Source organism: Fukomys damarensis, unplaced genomic scaffold (genome assembly GCF_012274545.1).
Source record: "Fukomys damarensis isolate Sample0158 unplaced genomic scaffold, DMR_v1.0_HiC HiC_scaffold_16, whole genome shotgun sequence".
NCBI lineage: Eukaryota > Metazoa > Chordata > Mammalia > Rodentia > Bathyergidae > Fukomys > Fukomys damarensis.
The window spans coordinates 136,289,857-136,302,616 of NW_022900928.1; the positions used below are offsets into that span (position 1 = coordinate 136,289,857).

Consider the following 12,760-nt stretch of genomic DNA (forward strand, 5'->3'; position numbering starts at 1 on the left):
GGGAGAAATGGCCAGGTTGTTTGCAATTGTAACAATTTTTAGATGGGGAGTGTGAAGGGGGATGCCTTTAATGCAGCCCCGATGGCTAAAGCAATATTATGGGAGGCAGAATCAATTCCAGAGCAAATCTTAATATATTCAGAGAGTTCTTTACCGCCGCGCTGTCCGCATAATGCTGCCTGACACGCTGGGTTTGCATTCTCATAGGCTAGCTGTTTAATGAATTCACTTTTGTTTTCTCCTGGGCCAAATAGTCTCTCTGCGGTGTCAGTTAATCGCCCCACAAAATCACTATATGGCTCATTGGTGCCCTGACGGATCTTAGAGAGGGAGGAAGTAATTGACCCTTTAGAGGGTAGACTCCTCCAAGCTGAAAAGGCAGCGTCTTTAATCTGATTTAATAAACCGGGGGGGGGGGATTGAGCTTGTTTCTCATTGGAGTAGTGAGGAGCATTGCCTAAAATTTTTGAAATTGTCCAGATTTTTTAGTCGCCCCCTGCATTAGAATTATGGCGGGCCATCACTTGGCACCTCTCAGTGAAGTCTGCTTTCCAGAGTAAAAAATCTCCATGGGTTAAAACAGCTTTGGTCAAAAGCTGCCAGTCATTAGGAGTGAGCCATCCCCCATCATTAAGGGACTCAATGAGTGACAATGTAAAAGGAGCCAATGGCCCATAGAGGGCGGTAGCGCTCTTAAAATCTTCAATATGTTTGAATTTTAATTTGCGATATTTTGAATCTCCAGATTGACTAGGTAGATCAGAAGGGTTTGGGGATTCTTGGTTATTTTTTTTGGCCTCCCCTGGTTTCTCATCAGAACTATGTTGCTCGTCTTCCTGTGGGGGAGGGCTATCTTCGTCGGCTCGGTTACGCACGAAGGAAGCACTGGGAAAACTTGAGATGTTTTGGGTTTAACTTTAGCTTTATGAGGGACTTTTAATTGTTTAGAAGGGGAATCTGTTAGATCAAGATTTAGGGAACGGACCTGTTCTATGAGATCATTATGTTCCTTTTGAATTTGTAAAAATTCACGGAGGGATTTTATTTCCTTGGAGAGTTTCACTTTAGTTTGTTGGGTAAGGGCTTGGAGGTAGGGATTCATAGAGGCTGAAAGATCTAGGGATGGAGCACAAAAGGGCAAAGGCGGGGGAGAAGGATAGGGAGGGGGTTGTACTCGGGATGGTAAAGGAGGCGGATCGGAAATGTGAACATTTTCATCATTAGCAGGAGGAGGGGAATTAAATTCAGTCAAGGCAGGGTAGATAGATTCTGGCTCTCTAGTGGGGAGTGGATGAGAATTCTCTGGTTCTATTATTGGAATGATAATGGAGGGACAGGGAGAAGGATTATGCGAAGGGAGAGGGGGGTCAGAAGGGGGTGATGGAAGTTGATCCTTTTTAAATTTTGCTTCCAAAAATTTCTCAGATTCAGAAATGGCATCTTTAACATCAGGGTGAAAATGTCTCCATTGTAATATCTCATTAATCATATTCCAATAAGAAAAGGACTGTATTGGGACCTTTTTGGGCCCAAAGACTCTATAATAATCATTAAAACAATCTTTGACTCTATTCCAACGTTTCTTGTCGGCGGTTCCTTCAAGAGGAAACCAAGGACAAGTCTCTTCTACAAATTTGAAAAACTTAATTAAATCCTTTTTCTTAACCCGAACTCCCCTCGTCTTTAAGGAAGATTTTAAACCCTCAACAAGCAACTGATATGTACTTAATTTTTGTCCCATATTTCGGGCTGCTCACTTACCTCACAGGTCGCTTTCTCAGATGGGTGGGTCTGAGCGGACTGCACGTGGAGCCAAACTCGCCAACTGGTCGGAGGTCCTGGGGTCGATCGGCCGATCTTCCGAGCAGCGTCCACCAGGTGAAGACCCCTTGTCTCGAGCCCCACTTTCGGGCGCCACTTGCCCCGGCCAGCAGGGCTCATAATTAGCAGAGCTCGAGAAGGGGAAATATCTTGAAATGGAACAAAAGAGGCACAGAAAGAAGGAGACCAAGCAGAAGCTCGTCAAGGTCTCGTTTATTTTAGGCACAGTCAGCATATATAAAGACAAAAAGGGGGGGCAATTTTTGGGGGAATTCCAGAGCGCACAATTGCTGCAACAGGATGTCTTGAGATAAGGATACCGATGGCTTCAGAGCGGATCCATATATCACAAGCTGTCACAAGATGTTGCTAGGCGACAGATCATGCCACCTCTCTGCTCAAGGCCATTGTCATGGGTAACGGCACGTCCCTGCCAGTGAGGTGATTCAGAGGTTAACATGGAGGCGGTTATGTTGGGCTCAAAAACAACTCTGAGAGTATATATATTTGGTTCCCTACAGTTTCAACTGCACAAGGAGTCTGAAAAGTCCACTTGCTTTCTGAGCTCAAACTGAAATTATACCCAAGGTCACAGAATTCTAGATGCTTGTGGAGCCTCAGGGATTCTAATCACTTTCTAAAGCCTCAGGGTAAAGCGGCCTAGAAGTCACTCCGAAGGAGTCTCTATCTCTGCCAGGCAGACACCTACAAACAAGAAGGAATACAGTTGCACTCCATATGAGAAGGGGACTTCAAGGGTAAACTGACAGAGTTGCAGCCCCTTGCACTGTGGAGTACTTCACATTCAGGAAACTAACCCCATTGGGTTCAAAGGGCTAAGCGGAGAATAAAGCTGTTTCCCACGGAAAAACTGCGATTTCAACCACACAAGGACTCTGAAAAGTGCGCTTGCTTTCTGAGCTCAAACTGAAAGTATCTCCAAGTTCAAAGAATTCTAGATGCTTGTGGGGCCTCAGAGCTGCTAAGCACTCTCTTAGGCCTCAGGGTAAAGTGGCCTAGAAGCCTCTCTGAAGTGAGCCTCTATCTCTGCCAGGCAGAGACCTACAAACAAGAAGGAATGCAGTTGCACTCCATATGATAAGGGGACTTCACGGGTAATCTGACAGAGTTGCAACCCCTTGCTCTGTGGAGTCCTTCACATTCAGGAAACTAACCACATTGGTTTCAAAGGGCTAAGCAGTGAAATAAGCTGTTTCCTGGGGAAAAACTGCAGTTTCAACTGCAGAGGCTTTCTGAAAGAGCGCTTGCTTTCTAAGCTCAAACCGAAAGTATCACCAAGGTCAGAGAGTTCTAGATGCTTGTGGGGCCTCAGAGCTGCTAAGCACTCTCTTAGGCCTCAGGATAAAGTGGCCTAGAAACCTGTCTGAAAAGAGCCTCTTTCTCTGCCAGTCAGAGACCTACAAACAAGAAGGAATACAGTTGCGCTCCATATGAGAAGCCTACTTCAAGGGTAACCTGACAGAGTAGCAGCCCCCTGCTCTGTGGAGTCCTTCACATTCAGGAAACTAACCACATTGGTTTCCTGCCCCGGCCAGCAGGGCTTGTAATTAGCAGAGCTCGAGAAGGGGAAATACCTGGAAATGGGACAAAAGAGGCGCAGAAAGAAGGAGACCAAGCAGAGGCTTGTCAAGGTCTCGTTTATTTTAGGCACAGTCAGCATATATAAAGACAAAAAAAGCGGGGAGCAATTCTTTGGGGGAATTGTGGAGCGCGCAATTGCTGCAACAGGATGTCTTGAGATAAGGATACCATTGGCTTCAGAGCAGATACATACATCACAAGGTGTCAAGATGTTGCTAGGCGACAGATCATGCCACTTCTCTGCTCAAGTCCGTTGTCATGGGTAATGGCAGGTTCGTGCCAGTGAGGTGATTCAGAGGTTAACATGGAGGCAGTTATGTTAGGCTCAAAAACAACTCTGAGAGTATATATATTTGGTTCCCCACAGTTTCCAAGGACTAAGCGGTGAAAGAAGCTGTTTCCCATGGAAAACCTGCGGTTTCAACAGCAGTGGCACTCTGAAAGTGTGCGTGCTTTCTGAGGTCAAACTGAAAGCATCCCCAAGGTCACAGAGTTCTAGATGCTTTTGGGGCCTCAGAGCGTCTAAGCACTCTCTTATGCCTCAGGGTAAAGTGGCCTAGAAGCCTCTCTGAAAAGAGCCTCTATCTATGCCAGGCAGAGACCGACAAACCAGAAGGAATACAGTTTCACTCCATATGAGAAGGGGAGTTCAAGGGTAAACAGAAAGAGTTGCAGACCCTTGCTCTGTGGATTACTTCACATTCAGCAAAGTAACGCCATTGGTTTCAAAATGCTAAGCAGCAAAAGAAGCTGTATACAGGGGAAAAACTGGAGTTTCCACCGTAGAGGCACTATGAAAGTGCGCTTGCTTTCTAAGCTCAAATGGAAAGTATCCCCAAGGTCACAGAGTTCTAGATCCTGTGGGGCCTCAGAGCTGCTCAGCACTCTTATAGACCTCAGGGTAAAGTGGCCTAGAAGCCTCTCTTAAAAGAGCCTCTATCTCTGCCAGGCAGAGACCTACAAACAAGAAGGAATACAGTTGCACTCCGTATTAGAAGGGGACTTCAAGGGTAAACTGACAGAGTTGCAGCCCCTTGCTCTGTGGAGTCCTTCACATTCAGTAAACTAACTGCATTGGTGTCAAAGGGCTAAGTGGTGAAAGAAGCTGTTTCCCGGGGAAAAACTTCAGTTTCAACCACAGAAGGACTCTGAAAAGTGCACTTGCTTTATGAGCTCAAACTGAAAGTATTCCCAAGTTCACAGAATTCTAGATGCTTCTGGGGCCTCAGAGCTGCTAAGCACTCTCTTAGGCCTCAGGATAAAGCTGCCTAGATCCCTCTATGAAAAGAGCCTCTATGTCTGGCAGGCTGAGACCTACAAACAAGAAGGAATACAGTTACACTCTGTATGAGAAGGGGACTTCAAGGGTAAACTCACAGAGTTGCAGCGCCCTGCTCTGTGGAGTCCTTAACATTCAAGAAACTAACCGCATTGCTTTCAAAGAGCTAAGCAGTGAAATAAGCTGTTTCCTGGGGAAAAACAGCGGTTTCACCAGCAGAAGCACTCTGAAATGTGCGCTTTCTTTCTGAGCTCAAACTGAATGTATCCCCAAGGTCACAGAGTTCTAGATGCTTGTGGGGCCTCAGAGCTGCTAAGCACTCTCTTAGGCCTCAGGGTAAAATGGCCTAGAAGCCTCTCTGAAATGAGCCTCTGTCTCTGCCAGGCAGAGACCTACAAACAAGAAGGAATACAGTTACACTCCATATGAGAAGAGGACTTCAAGGGTAAACAGAAAGAGTTGCAGCGCCCTGCTCTGTGGAGTCCTTAACATTCAGGAAACTAACTGCATTGGTATCAAAGGGCTAAGCAGTGAAAGAAGCTGTTTCCCGGGGAAAAACTTCGGTTTCAGCCGCAGAAGGACTCTGAAAAGTGCACTTGCTTTATGAGATCAAACTGAAAGTATTGCCAAGTTCACAGAATTCTAGATGCTTCTGGGGCCTCAGAGCTGCTAAGCACTCTCTTAGGCCTCAGGGTAAAGCTGCCTAGATCCCTCTATGAAAAGAGCCTCTATGTCTGGCAGGCTGAGACCTACAAACAAGAAGGAATACAGTTACACTCTGTATGAGAAGGGGACTTCAAGGGTAAACTCACAGAGTTGCAGCGCCCTGCTCTGTGGAGTCCTTAACATTCAGGAAACTAGCCGCATTGCTTTCAAAGGGCTAAGCTGCAAAATAAGCTGTTTCCTGGGGAAAAACTGCGGTTTCACCCACAGAAGAACTCTGAAATGTGCGCTTTCTTTCTGAGCTCAAACTGAATGTATCCCCAAGGTCACAGAGTTCTAGATGCTTGTGGGGCCTCAGAGCTGCTAAGCACTCTCTTAGGCCTCAGAGTAAAGCAGCTAGAAGCCTTTGTTAAAGGAGCCTTGATCTCCACCAGGTAGAGACCTACAAACAAGAAGGAATACAGTTGAACTCCGTATGAGAAGGGGACTTCAAGGGTAAACTGACAGAGTGGCAGCCCCTTGCCCTGTGGAGTCCTTCACATTCAGCAAACTAACCGCATTGATTTCAAAGGGCTAAGTGGTGAAAGAAGCTGTTCCCCAGGGAAAAACTGCAGTTTCAACAGCAGAGGATTTCTGAATGTGTGCTTGCTTTATAAGCTCAAACTGAAAGTATCCCCAAGGTCGCAGAGTTCTAGATGCTTGTGAGGCCTCAGAGCTGCTAAGCAGTCTCTTAGGCCTCAGGGTAAAACGGCCTAGAAGCCTCTCTGAAATGAGCCTCTGTCTCTGCCAGGCAGAGACCTACAAACAAGAAGGAATACAGTTGCACTCCATATGAGAGGGGAACTTGAAGGTTACACTGACAGAGTTGCAGTCCCTTGCTCTGCGGAGTCCTTCACATTCAGGAAACTAACCGCATTGGTTTCAAAGGGATAAGCGGCAAAAGAAGCTGTTTCCCAGGGAAAAACTGCGGTTTCAACTGCAGAAGCGGTATGAAAAGTTCGCTTGCTTTCTGAGCTCAAACTGAAAGTATCCTGAAGTTCAAGAAGTTCTAGATGCTTGTGGGGCATCAGACCTGCTAAGCACTCTCTTGGACCTCAGGGTAAAGCGGCCTAGAAGCCTCTCTTAAAAGAGCCTCTATCTCTGCCAGGCAGAGACCTACAAACAAGAAGGAATACAGTTGCAGTCCGTATGAGAAGGGAACTTTAAAGGGTAAACTGACAGAGTTACTTTTTAGAGTGCTTCTGTGGTTTAAAGTGCAGTTTTGACTGATAAGCAGCTTTCTTCCCCACTTAGCCCTTTCAAACCAAAGCGGTTAGTTTGCTGAATGTGAAGTACTCCACAGAGAAATGTGCTGCAACAATGTGAGGTTAACAGTGAAGTCCACCTGTTGTATGGGGTATAACTGGATTCCTTTTTCTTTGCAGGTACTTGCCTGGAAGAGATTGAAATGCTGTTGTGAGGCACTTGTACTTCAAAAGCCCTTAAGGCCGAAGAGAGTGCTTAGCAGCTCTGAGTGCACACAAGCCTCGAGAACTGTGTATACTTGGTGATAGGTTCAGTTTGATGTTAGAATAGAAATGCAGTTTTCAGAGTGCTTCTGCAGTTCAAACTGCTGTTTTCCCAGGCAAGCAGCTTGTATCACTGCTTAGCCCTTTGAAACCAAAGCAGTTAGTTTGCTGAATGTGAAGTAGTCCACAGAGAAAGGTGCTGCAACTCTGTTAACACACCAGAAGAGTTCACCTCTTATATGGGGTATAAATGTATTCCTTTTTGTTTGTAGGGCCTTGCCTCGCAGAGATTGCATCACTGTTGTGACACACTTCTTCCAGCAAAGCACTTAAGGCATAAGAGAGTGCTTAGCAGCTCTGAGTGCATACAAGACTCTATAACACTGTATACATGGTGATAGGTTCAGTTTGATGTTAGAAGACAAATGCACTTTTCAGAGTGCTTCTGTAGTTCAAACTGCAGTTTTGCCCAGGAAGCAGCTTCCTTCACCACTTAGCCCTTCCAAACCAAAGCTGTTAGTTTGCTGAATGTGAAGTACTCCACAGAGAACGGTGCTCCAACACTGTGAGCTAACCAGTGAAGTCCACCTCTTATAAGAGGTATAACTGTATTCCCTTTTCCTTGCAGGTCCTTGCATGGAAGAGATTGAAATGCTGTTGTGAGGCGCTTGGACCAGAAAAGCCCTTAAGGCCTAAGAGTGTGCTTAGGAGCTCTGAGTGCACACAAGCCTCGAGAACTGTGTATATTTAGTGATAGGTTCAGTTTGATTTTAGAACACAAACACACTTTTCAGAGTCCTTCTGCTGTTTAAACTGCAGATTTTACTGGCAAGCAGCTTCTTTTGCCACCTAACCCTTTGCAACCAAAGTGGTTAGTTTGCTGAATGTGAAGTATTCCACAAAGAAAGGTGCTGCAACTCTGTGACTTTACAAGTGAAGTCCACCTCTTATAGGTGATACAACTGTTTTCCTTTTTGTTTGTAAGTCCTTCCCTGGCAGAGATTGAAACGCTGTTGTGAGGTGCTTGTACCAGAAAAGACCTTCAGGCCTAAGAGAGTGCAGAGCTGCTCTGAGTGCAGACAAGCCTCCAGAACTCTGTATACTTGGTGATAGGTTCAGTTTGATGTTAGAACACAAATGCACTTTCCAGAGTGCTTATGCAGTTTAAACTGCAGTTTTCCCTGGTAAACAGCTTCTTTCACCTCTTACCCCTTTCAAAGCAAAGCGGTTAGTTTGCTGAATTTGAAGTACTCCACAGAGAAAGGTGATGCAACTCTGTGAGTTTACCATAAGAGTCCACCTCTTATATGGGGTATAAATGTATTAATTTTTGTTTGTACGTCCTTGCCTGGCAGAGATTGAATCACTGTTGTGAGGTGCTTCTACCAGAAAAGCACTTAAGGCATAAGAGAGTGCTTAGGAGCTTTGAGTGCACACAAGCCTTGAGAATTCTGTATATTTGGTGATAGGTTCAGTCTGAGGTTAGAACACAAACGCACTTTTCAGAGTGCTTCTGCGGTTTACAGTGCAGTTTTCCCAGATAAGCAGCTTCCTTCACCGCTTAGACATTTGAAACCAAAGTGTATAGTTTGCTGAATGTGAAGTACTCCACAGAGAAAGGTGCTAGAACACTGTGAGGTTACCAGTAAAGTCGAACTCTTATAAGGGGTATAACTGTATTCCTTTTTCTTTGCAGGTCCTGGCCTAGAAGAGATTGAAATGCTGATGTGAGGCACTTGTACCAGAAAAACCCTTAAGGCCTAAGAGAGTGCTTAGCAGCTCTCTGTGCACACTAGCCTCGAGAACTGTGCATGCTTGGTCATAGGTTCCGTTTGATGTTAGAAGAGAAATGCACTTTTCAGAGTGATTCTGCAGTTCAAACTGCAGTTTTGCCCGGCAAGCAGCTGCTTTCGATGCCTTGCCCTTTGAAACCAAAGTGGTTAGTTTGCTGAATGTGAAGTACTCCACAGAGAAAGGTGCTGCAACTCTGTGAGTTTACCAGTGAAGTCCACTTCTTATAGTGGGTATAACTGTATTCCTTTTTGTTTGTAGGTCCTTGCCGGGCTGAGATTGAAACACTGTTGTGAGGGAGTTGTAACAGAAAAGTCCTTAAGAACTAAGAGAGTGCTTAGCAGCTCTGAGGGCACACAAGCCTTGACAACTCTGTATACGTGGTGATAGGTTCAGTTTGTGGTTAGAACACAAACGCATTTTTTAGAGTGCTTCTGCGGTTTAAAATGCAGTTTTCCTGAGCAAGCAGCTTGTTTTGCAGCCTAGCCCTGTGAAACCAAAGTGGTTAGTTTGGTGAATGTGAAGTACTCCACAGAAAAAGGTGCTGCAACTCTGTGAGTTTACCAGTGAAGTCCACATCTTATAGGAGATATAACTGTATTCCTTTTTGTTTGTAGGTCCTTGCCTGGCAGAGATTGAATCACTCTTGTGAGGTGCTTCTACCAGAAAAGCACTTAAGGCCTAAGAGAGTGCTTAGCAGCTCTGAGTGCACACAAGCCTCGAGAATTCTGTATACTTGGTGATAGGTTCAGTTTGAGGTTAGAACACAAACGTACTTTTCAGAGTTTTTCTGTGGTTTAAACTGCAGTTTTCCCCGGGAAGCAGCTTCCTTCGCTGCTTAGCCATTTGAAACCAAAGCAGTTAGTTTGCTGAATGTGAAGTACTCCACAGAGAAAGTTGCTGCAACGCTGTGAGTTTACCAGAGAAGTCCATCTCTTATAAGGGGTGTAACTGTATTCCTTTTTCTTTTCAAGTCCTTGCCTGGAAGAGATTGAAATGCTGTTGTTAGGCTCTTGTACCAGAAAAGGCCTTAAGGCCTAAGAGAGTGCTTAGCATCTCTGAGTGCACAGTAGCCTCGAGAACTGTGCATGCTTGGTGATAGTTTCAGTTTGATATTAGAACAGAAAAGCACTTTTCAGAATGCTTCTGCGGTTCAAACTGCACTTTTCCCAGGAAAACATTCTTTCGCCACTTAGCCCTTTCAAACCAAAGCAGTTAGTTTGCTGAATGTGAAGTACTCCACGGAGGAAGGTGCTGCAACTGTGTGAGTTTACCAGTGAAGTCCACCTCTTATATGGGGTATAAATGTATTTCTTTTTGTTTGTAGGTCCTTGTCTGCCAGAGATTGAAACACTGTTGTGAGGCACTTTTAGCAGAGAAGCCCATCAGGCCTAAGAGAGCGCTGAGCAGCTCTGAGTGCACACAAGCCTCCAGAATTCTGTAGGTTTGCTGATAGGTTCAGTTGTTCAGTTTGGTGTTAGAACAAAAACGCACTTTTTAGAGTTCTTCTGCAGTTTAAACTGCACTTTTCCACGAGACACAGTTTCCTTCACTGCTTAGTGCTTTGAAACAAAAGCGGTTGGTTTGCTGATTGTGAAGTACTCCACAGAGAAAGTTGCTGCAACTCTGTGAGTTTACCATTTAAGTCCACCTCTTATATTGGGTATAACTGTATTCCTTTTTGTTTGTAGGTCCTTTCCTCACAGAGATTGAAACACTGTTGTCAGGCGGTTGTACCAGAAAAGCACTTAAGGCCCAAGATAGTTCTTAGCTGCTCTGAGTGCAGACAAGCCTCCAGAATGCTGCATACTTGGTGATAGGTTCAGTTTGATGTTAGAGCAGAAACGCACTTTCCGCAGTGCTTCTGCAGTTTAAACTGCAGTTTTGGAGGTAAAGAGCTTCTTTCGCCACTTTGCCCTTTCAAACCAAAGCAGTTAGTTTCCTGAATGTGAAGTACTCCACAGAGAAAGTTGCTGCAACTCTGTGAGTTTACTATTTAAGTCCACCTCTTACATCGGGTATAACTGTATTCCTTTTTGTTTGTGGGTCCTTTCCTCACAGAGATTGAAACACTGTTGTCAGGCGGTTGTACCAGAAAAGCCCTTAAGGCCCAAGATAGTTCTTAGCTGCTCTGAGTGCAGACAAGCCTCCAGAATGCTGCATACTTGGTGATAGGTTCAGTTTGATGTTAGAGCAGAAACGCACTTTCCGCAGTGCTTCTGCAGTTTAAACTGCAGTTTTGGAGGTAAAGAGCTTCTTTCGTCACTTTGCCCTTTCAAACCAAAGCAGTTAGTTTCCTGAATGTGAAGTACTCCACAGAGAAAGGTGCTGCAACTGTCTGAGTTTACCAGTGAAGTCCAGATCTTATATGGAGTGTAGTTGTATTCGCTTTTCTCTGTGGGTCTCTGCCCAGAAGACATTGAAACACTGTGGTGAGTCGCTTGTACCAGAAAAGCCCTTCAGGCCTAAGAGAGTGCCTAGCAGCTCTGAGTGCACACAAGCCTCCACAACTCTGTATAGTTGGTGATAGGTTCAGTTTAACGTCAGAACACAAACACACTTTGCATAGTGCTTCCGCGGTTTAAACAGCAGTTTTCCCCGGGAAATTTCTTCTTTTGTTTCTTAGGCCTTTCAAACCAAAGTGGTTAGATTCCTGACTGTGAAGGACTTCACAGAGAAAGGTGCTGCAACTGTGTGAGTTTACCAGTGAAGTCCACATCTTATATGGAGTATAATTGTTTTCCTTTTTCATTGTAGGTCTCTGCCCAGCAGAGATTGAAATACTGTTGTGAGGTGCTTGCACCACAAAAGCCCTTCATGCCTAAAAGCGTGCCTAGCAGCTCTGAGTGCACACAGGCCTCCACAACTCTGTACATTTGGTGATAGGTTCAGTTTGACGTGAGAACAGAAATGCATTTCACAGAGTCTTCTGCGGTTTGAACTGTAGCTTTCCATGAGAAACTGCTTGTTTCACCCATTAGGCCTTTCAAACCAAAGCAGTTAGTTTCCTGAATGTGAAGAACTCCACAGAGAAAGGTGCTGCAACTGTGATTTTACCAGTGAAGTCCACATCTTATATAGAGTATAATTGTATTCTTTTTTCTTTATTGGTCTCTGCACAGCAGAGATTGAAACAGTATTGTGAGACGCTTTTACCACAAAAGCCCTTCAGGCGTAAGAGAGTGCCTAGCAGCTCTGAGTGCACACAAGCCTCCACAACTCTGTATACATGATGATAGGCTCAGTTTGAGGTAAGAACACAAATGCACTTTGGAGAGTTCTTTTGCAGTTTAAACTGCAGTTTTCCCCAGGAAACTGCTTCTTTTATTGCTTAAGCCATTCAAACTGAAGCGATTAGTTTCCTGAATGTGAAGAACTCCACAGAGAAAGGTGCTGCAACTGTGTGAGTTCACCAGTGAACTCCACATCTTATTTGGAGTACAATTGTATTCATTTTTCTTTGAGGGTCTATGCACAGCCTAGCTTGAAACACTGTTGTGAGACGCTTGTACCAGGAAAGACCTTTAGGCCTAAGAGAGTGCCTAGCAGCTCTGTGTGCACACAGGCCTCCACAACTCTGTGTACTTGGAGATAGGTTCAGTTTGAGGTTAGAACACAAACACTCTTTGCACAGTGCTTCTGTGGTTTAAACACCAGTCTTCCCTGGGAAACTGCTTCTTTCGTCACTTAGGCCTTTCAAACCAAAGTGGTTAGTTTCCTGCAGTTTAAACCACAGAGGCACTCTGCAACATGTGTTTGGGTTCTAACCTCAAACTGAACCTATCACCAAGTATACAAAGTTGTGAAGGCTTGTGTGCACTCAGAGCTGCTAGACACTTTCTTAGGCCTGAAGGACTTTTTTGTACAAGCATCTCACAAAAGTGTTTTAATCTCTGCTGGGCAGAGACTTACAAAAAAAAGGAATGCAATCATACTCCATATAAGATGTTGAATTCACTGGTTAATTCACACAGTTGCAGCACCTTTCTCTGTGGAGTACTTCTCATTCAGGAAACTCACCACTTTGGTTTGAAAGGCCAAAGCAGTGAAAGAAGCAGTGTCTTGGGGAAAACTGCAGTTTAAAGCACAGAAGCAC

General features: G+C 44.9%; 1 protein-coding gene across 1 annotated transcript in view; it reads right to left on the reverse strand.

The window, feature by feature from the left end:
• Window positions 1–2,227, reverse strand: part of LOC109117484 (syncytin-1-like) — an 8,438-nt gene extending 6,211 nt beyond the window's left edge. Inside the window, exon 1 of the mRNA XM_019204923.2 lies at window positions 1,762–2,227. The gene's annotated coding sequence lies outside the window, so the exon portion shown is untranslated. The remainder of the gene's footprint in view (window positions 1–1,761) is intronic.
• Window positions 2,228–12,760: the final 10,533 nt, after the last annotated feature.